The 25,250-nt window shown below is 43.6% G+C and overlaps 1 protein-coding gene across 3 annotated transcripts in view; it reads left to right on the forward strand.

The window, feature by feature from the left end:
* KAZN (kazrin, periplakin interacting protein) overlaps positions 1–25,250 on the forward strand; it is a 230,180-nt gene that overhangs the window by 58,858 nt on the left and 146,072 nt on the right. The window lies entirely within an intron of this gene.

Below are 25,250 nucleotides of genomic sequence, written 5' to 3' on the forward strand. Positions count from 1 at the left end.
TCCAGAGGCATTTTTACAGGCGGTTTTAGCAGTGGAAAACATTAGTCCCTGACACTTGTTTAAAACTGACTTTGGCTCCTGAAATCCGCAGCTGCGGGAAGGACATCTCGGTGCACGGAGCATGCAGCTTGTGATGGGCTTGGATCTCACATTTAAGGATGAAAATTGCTCTGAAGTTTCAGGAGAAAATGGAGCAACATACCCAGCATCAATCCTAGCAAAAGAAAATCATCTTGCCACCAAGCATCTGTGCTGAATGCCAGTTTTAGAACTGCCAGACACGTAACTGAGCTGTTGGTTTAGCCAGGCTCTAAAATGCCAGTTAGAAGTCATGAAATGATGTGCAGATGTTTCTTTGTGCCTTTGCTGCCTCGACATAAAATCTTTCACTCTGTAGGTTTACTGTGTTACATTGTACTTTCTTTATTCTATAAAAAAACCCTTTGAAATATTCAGGATATTTATTTTTTTTATATTCCCTTTTGGTCTTTATTTGTAAAGCCTGGATGGAAAATGGCAGCTTGTATGGGAAGGTTGTTTTGAAAACAGGGTGGTCTCCTCTCCCTTCTCCTCCGGTAAGCCCTAAAATCTGGCAAAGCAGGTCTGAGACTGTCCTGAGCACTTCAAAGCTCTCCAGGGATGGGGATCCCACAGCCCCTGCTCCACACTTTGACCGCTCTCACAGGGGACTTTTTGTTTTTCCTAACATCTTATTGGTATCATATCGCAGCTTGTGCCCATCGCCTCTTGTTAGAAGCCTAACAAGAAAATAAAAGAGGAGGAAATTATTCCTGTAAGGATTAGCAAAATAATCTTCTTCAGGGCTTTTCCTGATCGCTCTCCCATGCTAAGCCCAGGTTGCCATTGCAAGTACCAACATGGGTCGGTGCCGATGGTGTTACTGCAATTAGCCAGCGCTCCATTAACCAACTGGCCCCCAGGGCCCGGGTTCCTGTGACTTGCTGCCAGCAGTTTACAAGTGCCTAAATGGAAAATGTAAACAGAGAAAGCTACACATTTTCATGTTTTATTCCCATATTCTCCCGTGTGGAGTCTGGTGGTTATCTTATCTGCTCCTCTCACTTTCAAAGCCTTTGGTCCTAATTACTTTGGCTAGTAGGGATCTTGTTGCATGGGAGAAGTGGCCTGGGAATCCCTGCTATTAGTGACATACATATTTTAATGTTGGATATTTTTGCGCAGGGAGACCTTCCAGGCTTCGGAGGCTGTGGAGGGCACAGTGAGCAAACCATTACAGCTGTGCTCAGGATTTTGTTTCTGAGTACGGTGTTCATGTCGCTTCTGTATGCCTTTAGCCAAGCCACCGCTATTTACCCCAAAGCAAGGGATGGAACGCTGCTGCAATGTCATGGGGAACATGAAGGGTTAGATTGCGCATTTGGATTGGCTTCCATAGCTGTGCTGCAGGTGGGAATACCTCTGGGGAGTCAGGCATGAGAGTAAGCAGATGCTTACAGGCATCTGCATGTTGCAGATTAAAATAAATATGAGGCAAAAAGGTACCTATTGGTAATCCCCTTTTGCAGGAATTCTTTTTTTAGCACCTGAGAATTGCTTTACCACTTATCAGTTGTCCTGAATGCATATTAAGTGGTGCCTGTGATAGAGTGACTGATTAAGGAAATGCTAATAACAATGGGGAAATGTCAAGTGCTCCTGCATCCTCATGATGTGCCTGGATCTCTTCCCAGAAAGGACAGGACAGTTTTTTGCCTGGGATTTTCAGGTTGGAAGGATGACAAGGTGGGCAGTGGTAGTGCTGAGTAAAAGGATGGAACTAAACAGGTGACAACATCAAGTACAAAAAACCCCAATAAAATAAATCCTCTGAGGAATGAAAGAAACATGAGGCTGGCAGCAAGCTACCTACACAGGAATATCACAGCCAGTGTGTGCATATAAAGTACGTACTAACCCTGATGCAGAGTGCCCTATGACTCTAATTACACAGGAGGGAAAAATATCACCAATGCTGTTATTTCCCTTCCCTTACCTGATCTCATTTCTTTCCAGCTAGTGTTTTTTATGGGAAGATGGAGCCCTGCAGCTCTAAACAAGATTGATTGTGCAAGGCTCGGTACAAAGATAAGCTGAAATCCGGAGCTTGGCCCTTTTACTCCCTTTCCTCCTCTCTTGGCGTGGGCCTGATTTTGGCTGGTAGATAATTGGAGGAGAGAACATCCAGCTTGAAATTTTGGGTAGAAATTAGCTGGACCGCTAACCCACCAGAAGTGACTGATCAAAGGGGATGGTTAATGGGCATTTCTCACTGCTCTGACGCTATTAATCTGCTTTGAAAACACAGCCTGTGGGGACGATGCCTCCTGCCTGCTGCCTTTCTGGTGTGGAGAGAAATTGTACAAATTTTAGTAACTCCGCCTGGACACCAGCAGGCCAGGAGATGTGGCCGAAGCAAAGGCTTCAGATCCACCACGGATCTAACTTTGATCTCGAATAATTTTTTTTTTTTTTTTAGCCTAAGATGAATCATGAAACCAATCAAACATAGTTTTCCACTTTGGAAAATGCTGTGAGCATTTTTAGACCAGGCTGCGCTGGGAACCATGCACATCTGCACGTCCCCGTTCTCAGCAACATATCGCTGAAAGGACAAAATAACGAGGATGCTTACCGGCGTGGGGAAGAGGAACCACAACGCAGAGGCCTGGAGGTCACTTGTTGGTAAACACAGAATAGAGAAACAGCTGTTGAATGGGCGGTGGGGTGGGAAATCACCTCATCTCCCATAAGCAAAAGGGCTTTCTCCATGGAGAACGGGGCATTACCTTGCGTATTTTGCCCTCCTCCTGCCTACAGAAATGTCATTGATGTCAACCGAAGTAGCATTGGCAGGATGAGCGTGAGCACGGTGCCGGGAGCTGCAGTGCGGGCTGGCCGAGAGTCGGCTGCTGATCTGTCAGCCCCGTCAGCGGTATTAAACTGCATGCAGGGATAGGTAATAAGCTGTGTGGAGTCTCTCAGCAATAGGCTGTCAGCTCAAATTCTGCCCAGGGAAGACAGTGATTTAATGAAAGTCATTACAATCTGCAGGGATCTCTTGACCCCGGTGGTCTCCATCCATTACACACCCCGGATAGGATTTCCTCATCATGAAAATACCCCGTCGGAGCGATTGCTCGCTGACCCGCATGCTTGCTGCCGGGCTGGCAGGGCTCTGGAGAGGGAGCCTCACCCTCCCTCCAAGAGAGGGTTGGAGCTTTGCATCCAGATTGCTCTTTTCTCAGATTTGTTTCAGGTTTGCAGCAGCTTCCTGACATCAGTCTGGAGGTAGAAAGGCATCACGTTCCCCTAAACAGCACTTAGAAAGTCATCATCTGCATAGCCGACCTGAAAGGGGGGAGAAATCCGGGAGGAAATTGAAATAGTGTTATATGAACTAAAAGGTGTACTTAGATAATGCGGGTGCATAAAAGCAGACGGAAAGAAAAGGTACATTTATTCTATATGACATGTTCCATCCTCCGCATGGTATAGGAATGAATAAACAATTTCATTTCTGCCAGACAGCCCCGTGCAATATGCTATCACAGGGATACGGCAGCCTATGATAGATTGTCATTGTTGTCAATCATTTCTGACAGTCCTATTATGCTTGGAAAGGATGTTTGCTCTGTGCATGTTGTTTTATAATCCTCAGAGGTGGAATTTTATAGCCTAGCAGTGTTTTTTCCTCAGACGTTTCCCTAAGCAGGATTTATTGCTTCTGAGACACACGTGACGTGAATCCATTATACCTTCAAACTTTAAATCTCCCCCCAGCTTTGCCTAAATTACTTTTTGTTTTGTTTTGTTTTACTTGACTTTCTGTTTCTAATAGCTATTGTGAGCGACTTAACTGGCATGGAGCAGAAGGTACATAACATCTAAGGGCTGAGTCATATGCATCAGCTCTAATCTAGCAGTTTGCCAAAGCAATTTGTCTAATGAATTGAAAAGGTGCATCCAGGCACTAGCATCAGCCTTCGACGTAGGGTAATATTCTCTCTTATATGAAAGAACACATGCAATTTTTCTGGATGCCTGACCTTAAAAGCCAAGCTTTCAGGAAGTTCAGTACATTTAGTTACTTCCATAAAGTGTTTAATTGCCTTCAAGTGGATTGTAAGTTCTTTGGGAGAAATACCATCTTTTCATTCAGTTCCATCCCCAACAGTGTTGTGATTATTGTCAGGGCCCTCTTAGGTGCTGTTATAGAAGGAAGGAATAGACATAGAGACAATCTTTTGGTTTGGACTGGACTTTTCAGATGCAGTCATACCACAAATGATGACTTAAGAGCAAGATTAGCTTAGTCACCTTGTGGGGCACCCAGCTTAAATTTAATTGGATTTCAGGTGTTGGCTAGGCATGAGAGCGTGATGATGTAGAGACACTAAATCATTTCTCTGCTGAGGAGTTCGTTTCTTTCTTAGTTAAAGACAGAAAATAAACCTGGTGGCACTTCTGGCCTAAGTTGTTGACAAAATAATGTGGTCATTGCCCAAAAATCAGAGGAGGAAGAACCCTTTCATTTACATTTAGAAGTTTTTTTTTCTTTAAAATCTGATGTTCTAGCACTTTACTCTGAGTAAAATGGCCCCAGCTCTCATTAACTAGTGGGACGAACCTTTACCAAGTGTCTACCAAGACAGGTCTGTTGAGATGACTGGAAGCTGATACCAGTTTGGGTAGAGGATTTTGCCCTGTCTTTCTTTGGAAACTATTTGAGTGTTTGAGTTGGCACATCCATAAGCCCTTTAAGTTTGACACTGAATCCTGTAAATAAATCATCTAAGGTGAGAGTCTTTCAGTTTTTGAAAAAAGGGAAAGCCTACTTGGCATGACTGACTTTTAGCCATTCAACACCCCACCAGCTGTTTAGCTTTGTTTTTTTATATTAACCTCCATTCTTTTTCTCACCCAGAAAGAAAATAATTTCTTGAGCTCTTTCACATTATAATCTTTTCTTCAGTAGCCTCTATGGTCTTTCTGAGGCAGGCTGTTACTGAGACGTCTGTGATAATAGCCGCAGAACTAGTAGCAGAGTAGTGTTATTTCATCAACTGACCTTTAGTGTAATTCTTATTTTCCACGGAGCTCTGTTGTACAAAACTGACCATGTTGTTGCAATATTTTGCTTGCTACTTAAACACTTACCACCATCTGCTCCTCAGACTTTTAGCAGACTGAGCTTCAGGAGCAAAACTCCAGGACCTTTATTTTTACATGAGTGGGTCATGTTAGTATCAACAGGAAGAAAAGGGAAGGGAGGATTTGCTCTTTGTTTCAATAAACTTACATTATTTGAGTTCTGAAAGCATCCTTGCCACACCGATGTGTTTCAGAGGATGCAGAAATAGGTATGATGCTAGTTCTCTGTTACGGAATACTATCAAAATGCAACTGTAAACTGGCGTGCATCTATGTCACTGTTCACATTTTGTAAGCCAGTTTGGCTTGGAAAAAAGCTTCAGTTAAAATCAGGATATATTTAGGGGAAAGCCTGAAAACCAAACCTGCTGCTCCGCATGTTGTATTTTTTTACATCAATCTTTCCAACCCATTTCCATAAGAAGAAATCTTCTTAGCCACTTCCAAGCCAGCAGCACATCTTCTAATGATCCCTCTGGGTCTAGTCTGAAAGGGAGCACAAAAGACTCTCGTTTCTGTTGAAGGAGGAGAAGATAAAACGCAGAACCTAGCAAGCTTCATCAAGGGCTGTGTTGTGTCGAGTAGCATCATTAGCATGTGTTACACGAGCCCGGTTTGCGGTGCCTGTCCCTAGACGTGTACCTGACAACCCGCTGCCTCTCTTCGTGGTCCGGGAGAGGAAAAATTGATTTGCGGGCTGCCTCTATTAGTTCAATTTATTTGGAGAATGATGTGCCGTATAATGAGGGGAGATCAAAGATACCCTTAAAATAGGTGTGCTGTAATGTGCATGTTGCTGTCTTTACCAGCACAGCTCTGTGCATCATTAGTCACCCACAAATGGTGGGGCTTGGTAGGAGCTGTGATCCTCTTGAATGTTATACCTTGGGCTCACTGATTATTCATCACTTGGTTTTAGCCACCTGTAATTTATTGATTCTTTTGGGGGGGGGGGGGGGGGGGTTAGGCTGATGTTCTCTGTCCTTCAGTGTTAGTGTAAGGGAGAGAGTTTCTGAAATGGGTGATGCCATTTAGTTAGTATTGAGTTAAGTTACAGAGGAAATTTCCTTACTGTGTATAAATGGAGGAAAAGATGGGGTTTGCACAAGCTCTGATGCATGACTGAAGAGGCCAAAAGCCCTGTGTAGTTCAAACCAATCTATCTCAGGCATCTGCTGCCAGTAAAGGAAAAGCTAAGCTAATCCAGATTTGAAGATAGTTTTTCTCTGAGTATTTAAAATTAATTTGTTTCCAGATATTTAAATCTGGAAAATTTGCCTTGCAACAAATCCATGCTGACCTGATATTTTAGGCAAGGTGGCCGTGGCCGATTCAGGGTCTGCTTTAGCCTGTTCTTGTTGTAATTCCAACTCTTGACCCGTCCGTCCTTTGCCCCACGCTGGCGTGGCCCCATGGCACCAATGGGGCTCTCAGCATATAGCTGGCACAGGAGGAGCAGGTTTGTCCAACGTTTTCCTCTGTCTGACACCGATACATGTGATCAGCCTGGTGCTTGGCTGCCGAGTAAGAGTAGTTGTCACTGTACATTTTCCAGTGTTACTGCTTGGCAGGGTTGTCATCTGAGGGTCACCGTGGTCATTTAGCTACAGCTGTACCTTGGCCAGCCTCTACTGCTATCCTCCCCTGGGACTGGAAAGAAAAAGACATCTTGAACGTGTTAAATCCTTATCCATACAAAACATGACTGTCTGCCTCATGAAGAGGATCTAAATTCAGCTGGTTCCTCGTGCGCGGATGCTGGCTGTTGCTGAGGCTCCTGCCATCCCTCCGTCGCGGTGCTGCGTCTCAATTCGGTCCTTGCCCGCGCGGTGCAGCGTGTGCTGCGGTTCTCCATACGCTTTGCTCTGTTGCTGCGGATTTGTGCTGGGGGCGGTGGAAAAAAGCAATTTCCGAGGCAGGGAGGAGACCGTCCCTGTACTGCAGGGCTGAGCGTTGGGATGAGGGGGGACGTCAGCCTAAAAGATCCGATTTGGGAAATGAAGCAGGACTTAGGAGGGTTAGAAAGCTCTGTCATAGTGGGGGACAAACCTGAGCTGGGACCGTGCAAAGGGTGGATTCTCTTGCCTACCATTGCTGCAACAAAATATTTATATCCCTAAGTAACAGTACTGAAAAAAAGCATTACATTTGCTACCACCCAAGTCCTGTAAGACCGGAGCTGATGGTAATGCATTGGATACAAGATGGTTCAACACAGCAGTGTCGGGTTGGTTCTGGTTTTGTTCCCCCTCTTTCTTATTTTGCTCTCCTTTGGTACTGGAAAGTGCTCATTATTTTGAGTTAAGTTTGATATCGCGGTTGAAAGCTCAGAAATGCTTTCAATATCTGCAACCCCGCAAGAGTAAAAGACTCAAAAAAAAAAAAAAAAAATTAAAAAAAATAATCACTTGTACAAGCAGGAGAGCACAACCTCATGTTTAAAGGGTGCAGGAGTGAGATTCTCAACAGGTCTGTTGTTCATTTAATTGCTTATAAATTAGCATTGACTTTTATGTTTTCATTACCCTGTGGAGGTCAGCAAGAGGGAATGGTCATGCCAGTGGAGAGGTCGAAGTTGGATGTTGTATAGCAGCAACTCAGCACTGTGAGTGGGAGAAATACATATACATGTGTATATATAAAGGGTATAGCACTTGAGAAAACAAGACAGACACCTTTCTTTAAGTCAGAGGGGAACCGAGACTCATTAAAAGAGAAAAGGCATAAAGAAGCCGAGATCTCTGCAGGCAGATCTCTGCAGCTAAAGTAGTAGATATTGCAAATTGAGCTCATATCCAGATAATTCTAAAATTCCAATTTCTCTGACTCCTTCACTCACAAAATGCTCTCGCACCTCTGAGCAGGTGGTCCAGGACAGAGCATTTCAAACACAGAGTCCTGCTGAACTCTGAAGAAAAGAAGATGACAATTTTGTGTCACTTAAAACATGATGTATATTCATGAGTGGGGGGTGTGTGTGTGTAAAAGCTCTGCAAGCTTTAATTAGAGTTCATGAGAGATAAAAGAAAAGTATCTTTATAAATGTAGAAGAAGCAATTACGGGAGACCAGAGTGTATCTGCTATCACAGCAGTTTATCAGCAATGCAGATTTTCAGTTAATAAGAAAAGAAAACCCCAATTGTGCAGCCAACAAATGAAACAGAAAATCCCAGTTAGCTTCACTCTGTGCTTGGGAAGCATTTTCTGCACGAGTCGAGGACACGAAGACACAGGAAAACGTGTTCTATTCCCTCCAAATGCTCAATATGTTTTCTTCTGCCTGGAGAGTCTCTCGCTCCATTTCTAGTTAACAAACAAGCAAAAAAACCCCACTAAGCCCCCAAAGCAAGCTGCATCAGTACTGTGCCGCCGTAATAAGCCACCGGGAAGCCCGAGAGCTCCATCACGAAGCAATTACTTCTCCTGAGTTAGCTGCAAACTTTCCTTCCAACCTGTAAGCTCAGGGGTCATCAAAGTTGAGCCCAGCTGGGAGGTGAGAGCCAGCCAAGCTTTACATTTGTATTTTTGTCTCGGAAAGACTAATAAATATTTAATGGCTCCACGAGATAGAGCAAGCGTTGGCGTTCTTTCTCCATATTTCAACAGTTGCTTTAAGTCCTTGCTTGATAAAAATTAAGCTATTTCTCTGAATTCATGCCTCAGATGCTGGATAGGGAGCTAATTTTGCAAGCAAAAGCTGTCTTGTTTTTGAAAGCAAATTCAAATGGAAGACCCAGTTTTTGAAAGAGAATGCTGGTCTGCTATTCCCACTGAAAAGAGGCAAAAATATTCAAAACAGCCATGCTAGTTAACCCTGGCAGCAGACCTTGTCCAGATGTTGTAATCCTTTCTACTTTAACTCCTTCTAGGCCGTAGGCTAAGCTGCTTTCTAGTGAAAGCATCCATGTTAAATAGGCTCTGTCTGATTTCATTTGCACAGAGCTTTGGCAAACTAGATTTTCTCTGGACTCAAATTTTCTGAGCAAGGAGATGGATTCACTGGTTGCAAGACCCTGTCATCGCTCTCCCTGTTGGGAAAAGGTGTCTTTTATCTGTTGTGTAAATTTAAGGGTGTAATTTAATTCCCATCTTCCTCATTTATCTGTGAGTTGGGAATAATATTTGCCTACTTCACAGTGATCGTGTGAGGCTCTTCATTAATTAATGTGTAAAAGCTTTGAGATCCTTAGGATGAAAATTGCTTTAAAAGATGCTGTTAATAATAAATATCAAGTAATGCACCTTGGTACCTCTTAGCAATAATTGGTGCTATCATTTCTGCCCAACTCTTCCATGAATTAAAAAGCTTTGAGTGGGACTGGAACCACGAATGGGATTGGGACCAATTAACTTGTAATCATATGTCATTTTTTATATCCTTGACTCTCCTGTCATGGGACTCTCGGGAAAATCTCCATGGATTTTAATGGTGCAATGTCAGAATTCAGCCCCAGACGTGTTTGTGTGATAATTGCCGGATAGCCTGCGTTCTTCTGGTAACTTGGTTGCTTAGTGATTAAGCTAAAAGCAAAACTATGCTGGTTTAATATTAACGTAAATGCAATTAGCCACTCTTTCTGTGAGTTAAATGTTACATGAAAATTTTCATTATAAGGAAACCACGATTTTTTTTCTTTTGATATTTGAATTTAATTAACTATTTTGTTGAAATGCTCATAGTTTTTGACCTGCTCTCTGTGCTTAACCTCCACTCCTGAGTGTGGAGGCTGGCACTTATGGAAAATCCAATAATCTGCTGCTCGGTCACCCAACTCAAACTTTTATTAGATTTCAAGCACGCAGCATGTACTCTCCTAAATGTGGAGGCTCTGAATATTTAGCCCATGTAAATAAAGAGCTCACATAAAGAAATTACCTGATCTTTCAAAGATATCAACATTTTTTCTATGGAAGGGGAAAGCACCAAACCCTGGAATGACCCGTGGGATGGAGCCAGGACAAAGGATCACATGAATGAAAACCCAATTAATGCATAAGAAGGTTGGTGCCCTGTAAGGTGCAAATTTACAGTAAAGTGTTTCACTCTTATCAGTAACCCTGGGAAGCCCTCTTATTCATTGCTGAGGATGAATTGCACCGCACAAAGCACATTGTGAACATTACTGGTGCCACATGGGGGAGATGTTGAAGAAGAGCTGGATCGCTCCACTCCGGCACGCTGACTTCCCAGGGCAGAGCAGCCCGAGGTGTTTAGGAGCCTAAATCCTTTGATTTATTTATCCCCCCCCCCCCCCCCCTCCCCAGTTCATAAGCATTTAAATATCTTATAGAAAAGGGGGGTCTGTGGCAAGCCATCTGAAAAATTATCCCTCTTGGCTTGAGAGTGCACGCAACATCTTCCAGTTGCTGAAGGTGCTTCTGTAAGCAAGACCATGAAGTAATCAAGGAAGGTAAGATAATGAGTGATGCAGTCAGAGTGCCGAATCTCTTCATGCTGACGCAGTGCCTTGTTTTAGCAGCATTGCATCTCTTGCACTCCTTTCTGGCAAGCTGTGGTTCGGAAGGGAGGGTTTGGAGGAGCACAGGGAGGCTGGCTGGCGTGCGGAGCACTTAGCAGGATTCCTTGCTGCTGTTTCCTTATATGCAAAAAGCAACGATAGGTCCATACACGTGGCTTGTGATTTACTCAGGCCCACTGGCCATCTTCCTTGTTTCTGCTTAAACTGATACTTTTCACACCGCCTGTGACTTAGTGGTTAATGCTTATTTATGCATGAGAAATCTCCATAGAAATGGCTATAGGGAAAGAGCATATATGTACTACGTGAAAGCCAAAAAAGTAAGGTTTTCTTTTTGAAATACCTTTCCAATACCCAATTTTTTCTGCAATGGTTTAAAAAGACATTTGGTCTAGGACTCTGATATATTTTATAATACTCTAGCAGCTAGGTTAACAGGTAGAAGCAAGCACATTTGTAAAGGGAGTGAGTTGTGAACACAGGGGTAGGTGACCTGGGGGAAGTCCAGATACCCTAATTTTTCAGCTTAAAAAAAAAGAAAAAGAAAAAGAAAAAGCTGCAAATGCACAGCACATCCCCCAAAAGCAGGGAGTGCTGCCCCCTTTGAAAATGTGCTTCAGCTGATTTCAGGGGAGCTTCGGTTCCTTGTTCAAGCACAACCTTCGCTTTCTGGCCACAGACTGCCAGAGGCTGAAAGAATATAGCAACTTTTTTTCCTCTCTGTCTTTCTACATAGAGGAATTCAAAATCACCACATGATGTGTGCCCCAATTAATATTCCCCAATTGTTTCCATTTCCCTTCCAAATGATGTCAGTCTCCATTATTTTTGGCATAATGGTAGTAAGAGGAATGTCTGTTTTTCTGAAATATTTTATCTCTCATTTTTGCATTCGCAACAGTCCTACTCATCTCAGCATTTTTCTTTTTCTTTTTCTTTTCATCCATCTGGCTTTGTCTCACATTGCAAAAGACCTAAAATAAAATAATGAAAACTGTCTTAATCTATTACTACTCAGTTTGTACATTATTAATAATGAAGGCAGTGTAATTAGGCTGCAGAATGCACAGTGAACACAACATTAAGACGTCCTTAACTAACATCTGTGGCTGATGCTTGTCTTACATTGGCACAAGCCACCAAGATTTTACATGAAAGCAGTATCTGTGTCTAGCACTGCTTTTACAGAATACAGTGGCTTCATTTTTTACTAGTCACCCCTTAAAAGAAAGCATGAAATTCATAGCAATGAATGCTCAGCTCTATTTCAGGCGTATTTAAGGTGCAGATCCTCGTCTCAGCGTCGCTGTCGCTTTGCTGAAAACTTTTTTTCTCTTGCATCCTTGGTCCTTGAGCTGAGGGGATGCGGTGGGCAGAAACTCCTCTCTGAGGTGCTGCTTCTCTTCCGCCGCTTGCAGTCCTCGTTCCCGTGGCAAAGCCCCGCGATCCCCATCCCCTTGCTCAAATACAGCTGCCTGCAAGGAGGCCAGGGAGCAACAAGGTGCTTTTCCACTCTTTCATCAGCGTAAGCCCATGGTTTGATCCTCTGCCCGTGCAGTTCCGAGGAGTGACCTGTGACATGTCACATCTCTTGAACCAGCAGCATCAAAGGCGTCTCCGTTACGACTTGTTCCCAGGACGGTGGCGGGGGATCTTACCCTTAATGCACGTGTAGCGAGTGCTGCAAGGACATCGCTGCCGCAGAGCTGGCCGTGTCCGACATGCCCCATCCCTCCCTCTTTGACAGGTTCAAGCTGCTGGCAGGGGACTCAAAAGGGATCTTCTGAAGAAGAGGGACGTTTCCAAGGGCAGGTGTGTCAGCCTCGTCATCTTTGGCAAGGGCTGCTATTCCAAAGCAAACCACTTCAGGGTCGTTCTGAACTATTTCGGATTAAATTCTTCAAATGGAGGCCCGACTTGGGCCGAACTTTCCAAACTTGGCTTCTTTGAATTTTCACAATGTAATTCTTTCAGCGCGCAAAGTTGCATTAACACAAATGGCAGCCGGTCTGAAACGGGAGCTGAAGTGGTCCTCAGAGATCCTTCCCGTGCGGTTAAAAATATAAAGGAAGCAGCTCCCATGATTACAGACTGCTTAAACCCCCCCTATGAATAATGCACTCGAGTTTCTGTTAAAAAGCTGCGGCAGCTATGCTGTAACTCCCATGAATGCATGGAACTGAAGGCATAATTACAATTCTTCCACGTGGCCGGTAGCCACTTCCACAGCTGTGACACTGGTGGGGCTGAGGGGGACCAGAGGCTCTTCCAGCTCTGGACACTCTGCTGCCTGCACAGGGTTCGTCAGAGCCCTTTCTTGGTTAATCCTCGAAGGGAAAATGCTACTGGTATCTTCTTCCCTTAATTCTTTAACTTGGCAAAGGGCTACTAGATCAAATTAAGTGTTGCTCTGTGTAGGCATTTACTTCCACTGGGATTTTTTTACTGGGTTCCTTTTCTACCACATTGACATCCTGATAAAGCTGGTGCAGCAAAAGAAGCCAAATTCTTCCTTATTTCTTGGTGTAAACTTGGAAATAAAGGGGAAGCTTCAAAGCTGCTCATTGCAATCATTAGCCATTGTCCTCGCAGCCAAAGCGTGGACCTGCTCTGCTATCAGTCCCCCGTGGATGGTTCCTTGACAAACCATCCGAAGACTTCATTATCTTTTATATGGACTTCAGAGGAGGATTAAGCTGTTACTACCCAAACACGGGTGGAAAAACATCACAGGTTACTGTCTAATGCCATAAAAACAAGTGCACTTTGGTAGTAGGTACTGTAGCTGGGGCTTCCTATGTGGGCACATCTGAAATGAAAACTGAATAAAGGCTTTTTTTTTTTTTTTTTTTTTTTGAAGGGTATTTAAAATAGCGTTTACAGTGAAAAGTTACATAGAATAACTATGCACTCCCCGCTCACCTTGTTAACGTAACTCTTCCTGTCATATCCAGAATTATTAGCCGACCTGAATCTTCCTGCCACGCTTACATTGCTCAGATGATCAGTGATGACTCTGCACAAACAAGAAAATCAACCAGTCCTACAGCTGTATGAATGTATCGGCTCCACTGAAAACATGGAAAAATGCAATGTTTGCAAAAGGGGGGAAGGGAATTGATAGTGCAAGGGATTTTATTGTGGCACATTTGAGAGTAGAGCATACGATGGAGAGTGAATAAAGACCTTATAAAAATACTTGGCGGCAACTCCTCTAAATCTTTCAAGGTATGAGTTTCTTATTTTAGTTGATTTACTGGTCTGACAAAGAAGCAATCATCGTTAATCAAAATAACTCACTCCTACTCTGTGTATGAAAGCTGAAGTTAGATGAAGGTCATGGAAAAGAGATGATAAACTGGCCTGGGGTGTTTAGTGGTTGGTTTATTAGGAAGCCCATTCTAGAGGGGAAATAGATTTTTACAAGGGCTGATTATTTTTAAAACGGATTTTTTTAAAATGTAAGGTTTGTATCTACAGCAGATTCACAGATGTGATGTTCTTAAGTATGCGTGAAGGGATGATTTTCTGACTGCTTTTAGTAGCGAGAGGTACTGTATTGAAAAGCATTTGGTATTCTCCTGGAGGCAGGGAGGGAAGTAAAGATTTGGATAAGATATGCAGGAGTTGAGAAGTGATACAGGTCTGTGGGTGCCAAACCACATTTTCTGGGTAAGCTTCAGGAGACTAAGCCACTGACACTGCTGAGAAATTTCTCTCTTGTGCATAATTGAGATTTCTATCTCATGTCTAAGTCCATTTCTCTTTAGGTAAGCGTCTTTCCTTGTGTTTTGGTGGTGCAGTGTCTCATTGCTACGTTCCTCATGCTAGCCCATACAGCGTCCCACCGAGGAGGACGTTGGTAGACACCTTAATTCAGCAGTTTGCTGATGGCTGAGCCCCAAATAAGGCAAAGCTGAACAGGCAGAAGCCCAAGAAACCTTCAAAATGCTTATGCTAATGGCTCTTAAGTTCCATGTTTTGCCTTGAAGCTCACTTCTATAGCTAAAATGTTATCTGCATTCTGTCTAGAAGTAAGAGAGCAGTATCTAAATTCAACCAAAAGCGATTGCCCAAAAGAGCGAGGACTGCCAGTGCCTGTAGACAATATCAATTAGCATTTTGGTGCCAGAATTATCAATAGCTCTTTTGCCACTAGCATTTGTTGTTAAGAAACTGAGTTGAGAACTGTGTATTTCACTTGGATAACATGATGTGTGACCTTAGCAACAATGAAGGGACACTAAGTCCCTTAGAAATTTTATTTAAAACTGAATGTTTTGTGGTTGAGGTTTATTTTCTATTCCCTGTTCTTCCTGTCCCGTGGACACATCTGGTGAGTCTGTCCCTTTTCATTTAAAAGCTTCCATGAGGTATCTGAAATTTCTAAAGAATATGCTTATACATTTTTTGTTTGTGTAATCAGTAACACAAACGCTCCTGGGGGTGGCAAACATTCACAGAAAGCAAACAGAAGATCAACTCCCAAATACTAGGGACCAGTCCAATATTATGAAAGCTGTAAGTTATAATATAAATAGCATACACCTATGTCAGCTCATGAATTAAATTATATTTCCAAGAGATCTCTTGCGGCAGCCTACTAAAATAATATATTACATGCTCAGAGGCAGCGTTCGACTGATACAATGAAAGGGGGATAATTAAAGGCTTCTCAAATCCCAAACGTGCCAGCAGCTGCGGGTCCGTTCGGGAAGCGGCTCTGGGACCCACATGTGTCCCTCCTGCAAGGATGGAAACCCATTACGTGACACTTGTGGAGAATAGACCTGGAGGGGGAAAAGCTTCTCTGCCCAGGATAAATATGTAGAAGTAATCCACTGGGAATCATGCAAAAAAAGTGGTAGCAGGTGGCAGCACTTCTTTTCACCCTACAGAATACATATTTAGAGGCAAAATGGAGAGGAGGAGCCAATTAGTGGGATTACTGAGCTTCAAGAGGCAGGTGCTTGCATTCCAGCTAGGAAACTGCTGCTTCCTATTAGATGAAATGCAGGTGCTTTATATACAACAAGGGCTTTGGCCACAAAGTTTGGTTAATTACAGAAGCAGTGGATAAAAAGAGGTAAGGCTTGATGGTAGCTTGTTTCTCAGTGAATAAAAGACCCATAAGGCAGTGTTAAAACTCAATAAAACCTGAATTTTCAGAGCTTAGCAATTATGCGTGTTCATTGTGGAAGTCATAAAGAGGAGGTGATATGTCCTATGTGGTTTTTTGAATGGTGGGGAATAGGGAGACGGCGATAGCTTGTGTCTGTGTGATATTGCTTTGGGATGCAAGGCATAAAATGGAATAAAGGTTTTGGCTTTGAACGGAATAATAGAACTATGGCCGTACAGGCCTGCTTAAAATATAGGAAAATGAACAGCTGAGAACAAACCTATGGGTTAGCACCAGAGAAGAGGCTAAAATAGAAATCCTTTCGCTCGTCTGGATGTAGCTCTCGCTTGATCTGTGCCGTGTGTGTCTTTTCCTGGCTGCAAAACAGATGGTCTTTATCGGCAGAGTACTGGGAGCGAGAGACCCAGCCAGCACTGGGAGGGCACGGTGCCCATCTCCTGGGGGAAGACCAGATTTTGCAGTATTCACCAGCAACCTGTCCTGGAAAGCGAAGGAGGGACCTTCGTGGAGCTACAAAGCGGTGATTAGTTTGTCTTAGTCACAGTTTAGAGCCTGGAAGCCTTTGCCGCAGGGAAGAGGTGGAAAGGCAAGCAGGGGCTGTGCACGGCGCTGGTAGAGTTGAGGGGAAATTTGGGGAAAATAAGGATCCCGAATGCTTGGCTCAGCTCCAGCTGTGTGTGCTCCACAAAGGATGGCAAACCGAGTCAGGGCTAAACAGGATCCGAGCGTCCGTTTCCCATTACTTCAGGATCAATAAAAAGCGAAAGAGGGAAATCATTTTGCTGAGGTGTATTTTGGGGCATTCAAGCCCCGGTTCTGGTTAGTGAGGCAACAGTGCTAAACATTTGGGAGTGTCTCTGCTGCCTGAAACATTTGCTATCGCCTGCGCGCTGCACTCACCCGTTGGGTTTGCCGCAACCCCTCTTTATGGTGCGTAAAGAAAATCCCTTGGTTCTGCAAAGGCGAGCTTCTTCCAAGACAGCAAAGCTCTTGAGACCTCGTTAATTGCTGCAAGTGTATCGATAGTATTTTTTTCTTGCCAGTTTTAAAACACGGTCACTTGTAACTACGAAAAAGTAGGATTGGTGGTCAAATATGGTTGCAATATAGAAATAGCAGTTTCCTGGCACGTCACAGGATCAAAGCTGAAGTCAATAATTTTGAAATGGTTATAGTATTTATAAGAGGTGTGAGATGGAATCGTTGCCATATGTAGATATCATTATTTTTACAGAAACGTTTCTTTTGTAGTAGTATTTACATACAAACATGCAGATGTTCAAGACCCCGATCCCGCTTGCTATTCCAGACATTTAAGGCTGACAGAGACAATTCGGTGAGGGCAGGTTGTGTTATAAGCTGTACCCAAACTTGCAAGGAAGACAGCAGGACTTCCGAAGTAAAAGCAAGCCTCTGAAGCCTTGGGTGACTCTCTAAAACGTGTGGAATCTTGGGCTCATTATCATCATATAACCACTCAAGTTATTAAAGGTGAACAGAGTGTGGGCACTGAAAACAGCTGCATTTGTCCAGCTCCTCGGCTTTCTGTGATTGCTGAACAGTGTTTCTAACTGGGAGTAAACAGCAAAGTGCCCGAGCAGAAAAATAGATGGGTAAAAAGCTGCATTAGAAAGAAACTTCCTGGATACATCAGGGACAATAACGGAGCTTTTAAACAACGCTTTGCTCCGTAGGTGTCACGAAAAAGAGGGCAGCCAGAAGGCAGCCTGGTTTCTGGCACAGGCTGGTTGGCGAAGCACTTGGTGGTATTAGAGCGTTCAGCTGCCTCGGGCAAAGGAGGTTAGCTGCGAATCCTAGGATAGAAACCTCAGCCTTGTGCTCCTTATAAAAACGAGAGATCTGAGTAATGTGTTTTTAAACAAAATCCCCAAACAAGGGAACAGCTGGAGGTATTTGTGAACGGTCCCAGTCTGAGGAGCTAGCTGGAACTTTTTCTATGGGTTTCTGAGGCTCTCGTAAGAAACTGAACCGAGAGCTGGATCTGGGATAAAATAGCCCAGAGAGCAGAGTGAGCTGTGAAAGAGCTGTAATTATCTTCTGACAAAGCAATTAAAATTTGACAAGCAAAGGCAGTCTCGGGCAGCAGAATGAAGCTTATGGAGGTGGACAGGGCTCCAAATGTGAGTTTCATAGTGAATCCAAAATACGGCGGTGGGGGGGGGAAAAGTACCCAAGGCAGAAACCTGGGTAACACTCAGTGTGAGAGTTATACCCCACGGAGCCACGCTTAACTCCTCAAATACCCAGACAAATAAGGAATTGCCTCCTGCCTATGTCTTTCACTAGGGACTTTGTGATTTTTCCCTTCGAGGTTCTCCAATGCTCCAAACTGATTTAGCTAAAGACTGATCTTTTTAATTCCTCCCCCCAGTACTGTGGTCTTGCTTGCACTTTGGGACAGGAGAAGAACAGAAAAGCCATCATCCTTGAACACCTTCCCCGCCTAGGACTGATAGCTTTTGAGCATTTGAAGGTCTGTGGAGAAAGGCTGTGTGTGTAGGTGCTCAGCCAGGTGTGCTGCTGCGTTATTTTAAAGAAATGGCTTTATATAAATTTCATTACTATGTGAAGGTGGATATTTGGTCTCTTCTACCTGAATTTTGCCATTTGTTACTATTTTAACTAAGCCTTGTTAAAGAAAAATGGCTCTGTTTTGCTCTTGTCTCTCAGACATGACAAGAACAACATACACGTATGTGCCCGGCTACTTTTTCTCTGTGGCTGAGACTCACCAATCAGATAAGCTATGAAAAGAAAATAAAACCAAACCAGACACTTAAGGACTGTCACTAAGTCTGACATGGTATTGTGTGCGAGCTCCACGTTTTCTCACATTTGAGAAAACTGGCGCAATAACTTGCAAATCTGGAAGAAATGTACGTGCAGGTTGACTGCACAAATGAATTTAATCGTTTGCACAAAATCTGTTTTGCTTCTTCACGCTGTAATGACACTGATCTGATTATTTTTCTTTGCTTTAACTGACAAAATGTATCTCGTTGGTGTTTGAATAATTAATGCTATAGAATTCGGCTTTGATCCAGCGCCATGCCAGGAAATGCTGTGCTATCCAATCTGCTGCAAACCAGCATTTTCTAGTGCATTATTTTTATTCTAATGCTGTAATATGGAAAGCCCTGCAGTGCATTGGCTAATGTGGCTTCTTCTGTCTCTTCATCGCAGCGGTTGGCTCTTCCCTAACCTGTGAGAGCTACAAATCCCATTAGTTTAAAAGCAACATCAGCCTGAATATCTTCCCGCTTACAAACTCCAAACTGCGTTTGTCTGTTAGATGTATTTACAGAGTCTGGTTGTAATTGGGGTGTTTTAAAACCTGCTGGAGCAGCAAAGCCCCACGAGGTGGGAAGTCCGAGGGAACTTATACAAGCTTCGCGCTGCGGGTTTCGTGATGCAACTCCCCGGTTAGATTGGAGACTACTCAGATCTCTGCGGGAAAGCTCATCACGGCCGCTGCTGTCCTGGTGCTCAGAGGGCATATCTGCTATGGGGTAGACTGGTTTACCTGGGAAAAACCTTGGAGGTCACTTTATTACTTCTCTGAATGATTCACGGACCTGCTGACCGAAAGGGAAATCCTTCTTTTGTTTTCAAGAAGAGGGAATATTGATAATGACGTTGTGCCTCTCATTGTTGTGTGGTGATACAGCAAACAGGGAATGTAATGGGTAATATCAAATAATATAATTACAACAATGAAACAGTATGATCGATAATATAATCAAACAGTTGATTATACCCTAATAGGGAGCACGTCCCCTCCTTCTCTGTGCAATCTGCAGGAAGGCTACCTGTGGTTCTTGCTAAGCATGCAGCCCCGGAGCCTTTCTGCTAGCGTAGTGGGGCAAGGACTTTTGGACTCAGCACCTGCCTTTTGCTGTAAATGGATCGAGAAGGGCTTTTTAAAAATTTTAAAATTATTTTTTATTTTCCTTTTTTCTCTAGCTTACTCTTGCACACTGCAACCCCCAATGCCCTTCTCTTCGGTATGATGTTTGACCAAATGCGCATTATCTGGTAGGGTGGAGCATCCAAGCAGAAGCTGGGAACGCTTTTGACTCTTCTTCCCTGCTTTGCTACTATCTTGCAGAAAGGTCTTGGACCAACTGCTTAACCCCTTACCGTCTGTTTTTCCATCTGTAAAGCACAGAAAGATTACTGCCCTTGGCCATACAAGTGTTTGCCTTGGGATGAGTAGGGTGGTTATTTATACAGCGCTTTCATGATTTGAAGGGCTGCTCTAATCTATCTTTTATCACTTTAAAACAATAATGGTAGAAGGTAATGGCTTAAATAACTTGACACATCTGGCCAAATATCAGTGAGCATCAAATTGTGCCAGACCTCTCAAAATGCATGGAGAAGAGTACTTCTGTGCTGACTAAAAACCTATCATGTTATTCCATTTTTCAGTTCCAAAAAATGCTCACAGGGTGGAGGGAAGGCGGGTGGGTGAAGTTGTACTAAGCAATTCTTGGTACGTTTGGAAGGTCTCCTTTTCATCTAGCAGGTATATTGCTTTGCCTGATAAGCACTGTAGACGGCCTGATTTGACAGGATAAAATGCAGCAAGTGGCAACATTAATCTCCTTTAGCCAAATGAAAATGATATCTTCCCTGCAGATCTCTGCCTTCACAGATCTGAGAGGCTGCTGCCAGCAGTGGAGATGTTTGCTTCCTGGCGTCCCAGCGGCTTCAGTCTGGAGATACAGGTTGGGTACGCCTTGGTAGACCAAATTCCCATGAACTACTTTAATTGCTTATCACCAAGCACCTGTGCAAATCACTGCCTCCTTTGCAGCTCTGTTCTTTGGGGATGTGGATAAAGAAATAATTGAGTCTCAAGTTCATGGACCTGGTCTCCGTTCCTCTGCCGCAGGCAGGAGGGGTTGTGTGGAGGACAGTGGTGTGACACCAATATGAGAAGAGACAGAAATGAGAGGGGGATGAAGGCTTTTGCAAGGCAAACTGTGGCATACGCTCCTGCAAATCTAAGCCTGGCAATGTGGATGATGGATTTGTTGGTCCTGGGACAGTCAAAAATCAAAAGCATAATTTGATGTGTTCATCATCCCCACCTCAGCTCCGTGTCATTCAGTACACTGTGATCAAAGCGAGGTGTGCTGTACTGAACAGAGTTAGAGTTCAGCTTCTAATTCAAATGTTAAAAAAGCATAGGACTTCTAATTAGGAAAAGAAAGTTTAATTCTGATAATTAGTCAAAAAGACATGCTTGAATTTCAGTTTTACTTCTTCTTTTAGATGGCTCAGAGCAATGAACAGCTCTTTATTGAATAAATGGACATACTTGGCTATACTTACTGCGTTGTGCTAACAAGATGCTTTCCCTCCTGCCGTGTGTTGGAGGTTGTTGGTTCCTTTTCCCCAGCACGTTTATAGAGAGGGTCCTTGTGTGGGTCGGCTTATTGGCAATGCGTCAAAGGTTTGCTCTGCTCTCAAACTCACAGCCAGTAAACCCGTGAAGGCTGCTGGGACTCAGTAAGGAGGCATGACCCAACAAAAATGACCTGGGACCAGGCAGTGGAGCCTGCCGTTACTGCCTTATGCAAACCCCAATAAGCAAGATTTGCCTAAGATTTCTTGTATGAGCAGAACGTATTGGTAGATGTAGCAAACAGGGAAGATAATGGGTATTATATGTAATGGGTATTATTTATATTGTATAATGGGTAAAACTCCTTTTGAGGTTTATTTTCAGAGCCTGTTCATGAGCGCGTTGAGAGAACTAATGGGCAATGAGAAAAGAGATTGTTTGCTGTGTTAAATGACCATCCAAACAGCATCTCTGAAATAAAGAAAGGAGAGGGAAAGGACATGCAGTGGAGTTTTATTACTGGAAATCTGTCAGTTTTGGTAATTCCAGGACAAAAGGAGGAAAACATTAAGCAAGAAACCTAGAGGGACTTTTGGGGAAAAAACCAAAACCCCCTAAAACCCCAGATGAAACCAACTGTGGTTTTTTTAAGGCCATAAAGCAAAACGAAGCTGGTGACGGCCCTCCCAGGCCATGCACCTTCACACGGGCAGAAAAGCAGGGAACATTAGTGCTGAAAGCCAATACGGGTAGTCCAGTAACACTCGGAGAAAGGGACATAAAAGGGAGGTGTGCTTCTGGGTAATTTTCTGAGCTAAAAATATGGACAAAATAGAGGTAAACTTCCCAATGTCATTGTTAATCACCTAAGGAGTTGGACAAGTGTGCAACCTGTAGGTGCATGTCTGAGGCAGGGTAAGCTGTGAATGCTGATGTCTGGCAAGAAATGGGGAATTTCTACTTAAGCTTTTGATGCTGGTTATAATGGGGGATAATTTCTGAGTGGAAAACACATGAAAAGTGTCATTGTTTCTACAATGCCCTGATGAACATTGTTCAACTTGAGCTTCTTCGTCTTTTTCTTTCCAGTACTAAAGGGGTCACTGTCACTACACGGCCGCCACAGATGGCTTTGCCTCCCATCAGAGCTGTCTAGAGGTTTCTGCTCTTGGCTTCCAGTGATTTCAGCATGCATCTCCCATTTCCTTCTCTTCCATCGTTTCGTTACTCAAGTAACTCCTGTCTTTGTCTCCTATGGAGTAGTTAGGTAGTGAAGCTTTTCTAATTTTTTCCCACTTGGCAGAGGGAAAATAAATTTTCTTTAGCACGCCAACAGTTAATTTTTAAAGGCATCGTTCAGCAGAGCAACTTAAAGAAAATCTCAATCAAATGAACTAAATAAGAATGGGAACTTTTCCGTGGGTTTATAGGTGGCAAACTAAAATGTCAGGGGGTCATGTATTCATCTGTCAATGTGTAATGCAATTAGACAAGATAATTGGGCAAAGTAAGTTTTTACTGAGGGCTGGAAAATGTATTAACTTTCCTTCATTAGCTTTGATAGCACTGCATTGTCATCGGGGGTGGGTGTAAGCTGCAAAAATGAGTCTGGATTTAAGATCAAAGCAAGAAATTTTCTAACGGGGAATACACATCCAACCTGTTTTCTGAATGTCCCAGGCTCAGCTTGCAGGAGAAACAGTATTCTATGCTTGCTTTGCTTCATGTGTTGATTGAGGAGGGTTCAATAACTGAAATGGCGGGGGCAGTTGTAAATATGAGCCCAGTAATATCTCTTAATTTAATCAACACTTTACAAAAATCCCATTGGAGTGTGAACAGCAAAAATGGATTAGAATTAGGAAACCTGAGCTCTACTTCTTTTTTTTTTTTTTTTTTTTTTTTTTTTTTTTTTTTTCCTAAGAAAGGTTATGAAAGACATCTAGATGTCTTAAACAGGGTCATAAGCAACAGGAACCCATGGAGACTGGGGCACGAGTTTGGAGTGCTGCCTTCTGCATGTTTAACTGTCCCTCCAATTGTCTGTATACCTTGCACATTGTCCATGACTTTATATATGCTATCATTTTCAATAGCTGGCATATTTAAAGTATTGAGTCTGAAGTAGTCGTAGTCTATACAGGAGAAAAGGGAAAGTAAAGTCTGTAACAGGTAGGTTTAGAATTATTACCCCCGAATTAAAAAGCATGCTTCAATACTCAATTATAAAGTATTAAATGGTGTACTGACAGTTTTGTTAAACTCAAGTAAGGCAGCACACGTGATTTAGGCTATCCAAGCTTTCTATTCACCATGTGTATGAAGTCTTGTGGTAGTAATCAGCTGGCTATATTCAGAGGAAATTGTTTCTTTATGGTTTAAAGTGGAAAGACTCTTCTAGATAACAATATATTGCATCCAACAGGACCCTTCTTTAGCACATTCAGCGTCTGGAGAAGGGAGCAAATAGCAAAAAAATTAAGGGAGAAATTGAAGAGCAATAGCCTTGAACTGATGTAGGGCCCTAATTCAGCAAAGCACTCAAGCGCCTGTTTAACTTCTAATCTCTGTCAGGTTTGATGAAGGGGTTGTGAACCCAAAAGCTTTCCTACTTTTTTCCAGTTACACCAGCGGGTGTAATGAAAGTTATTAATTCAGGAGAAAACTTTGTTTCTTATGTCAGTAGGCCATTACCTAGATCTGCATTGCTGCTGCCTTGCGCCATCCAACCTGCAGGGATCTTGGTTATTGACGCTTATTGATTATTGATGTTTACTGACACCTTCAGCACAGGCTCTTCTCAGACCTGATTTGCGGCATCAGGAGTAAGATTGTCTGGGGTCCTTTTTAATGAAGGAACACAAACATATGGTTTTTATGTTACAGCTGAAGGTAGAAAAGAGTTATTTCCCATAGCCATGAGCTCCTGAGTTAACCAAACAACAGCATGTAGCATCGTAGCAGGTTTGTTACTGCGATTTAAGCACTGCATAGGAACAGCCACCAATGAGGAGAAGGATGATGTCTTGGTACGAGCCTGAATTCCCTCAAGATTTAGCATTTAAGGTAATTACTGCACTATTGCTTCATGTTTCATGTACAGGAAGCTCTTGGATAATTATCAAGTTCAGAGAGAAAAGCACATGAATAGAAAATTTGTGGGTTTTTAAGATGTGCTTAAAGGTGGCTTTTTGTCTGCCGTGCACCAGTCTGTTCAGTTAATGGACACGAAGGCAGTCTGCTGCTTCGTAAATAGAGTTGGAACCATTTACAGAAACTCAACGCAGCCAATAAAACAAGCAGAAGGACGGGATGGCATGCCTTCCCCGCACAGAGCTGGGGCTGCCTGGCCACAGGGGATGCCCACGCAGGCGAGGCACCGGAGGGATGGCCCTGATGGGGAGAATTAACGTGGAAATACAGCCCCTGGTCCTGGGAAAATGCCAGCGCTGTAGCTCAAGTGACAGAGGAGGACCCCAACAGGGGTTCAGCTGGGATTTATTGGCAGCAAGCGAGTTATGCTTGTCCCTGTTGCTCAGCCACGAGCTTTTGCTCTGCTATAGGATTTTTATTCTCCTCTGTATAGGAGGTCAGGCGGGGCTGATGAGATCTTCCCTCGGATGTCAAGTGCGGGAGGGATGACGAACCCGGCAGGTCCTGAGCAACCTTTGGCTGATGCAACGGCTCTGTCCCGCCTGTGCCAAGGCAGCTTGAGTCCCCGCCGTGCCCCCTCGTCCCCTCCATGCCTGCTTACAAGCGAAGGCATGCCCGCTGCCAGGTCCCCTCCCCTTCTTTTGGAGCAGAGCTCGTTGGGCCGCCAGCGCTTCCCTTTCTCCGCAGACTTTGCCAACGTCGCCTTAGCGCAGGCAGCTCCAGTGACTTTCATGCAAAGTATAAATGCAAACATAAACCGTGGGGCTGAAAAACAAGCATGGCCTTTGCCCCTACTGCAAAGGGCACGCGTTCAAGTCCATCCCAAGAAAGCCCACGGCTTGGACAGAGCTTTCATGGCGTGAGGGCATCAGGGGCGTTAACGAAGCATTTGTACTCGATGCATTGGGACCCCCGTCATTATAGATT

Source organism: Accipiter gentilis, chromosome 1 (assembly GCF_929443795.1).
Source record: "Accipiter gentilis chromosome 1, bAccGen1.1, whole genome shotgun sequence".
NCBI classification, from domain to species: domain Eukaryota; kingdom Metazoa; phylum Chordata; class Aves; order Accipitriformes; family Accipitridae; genus Astur; species Astur gentilis.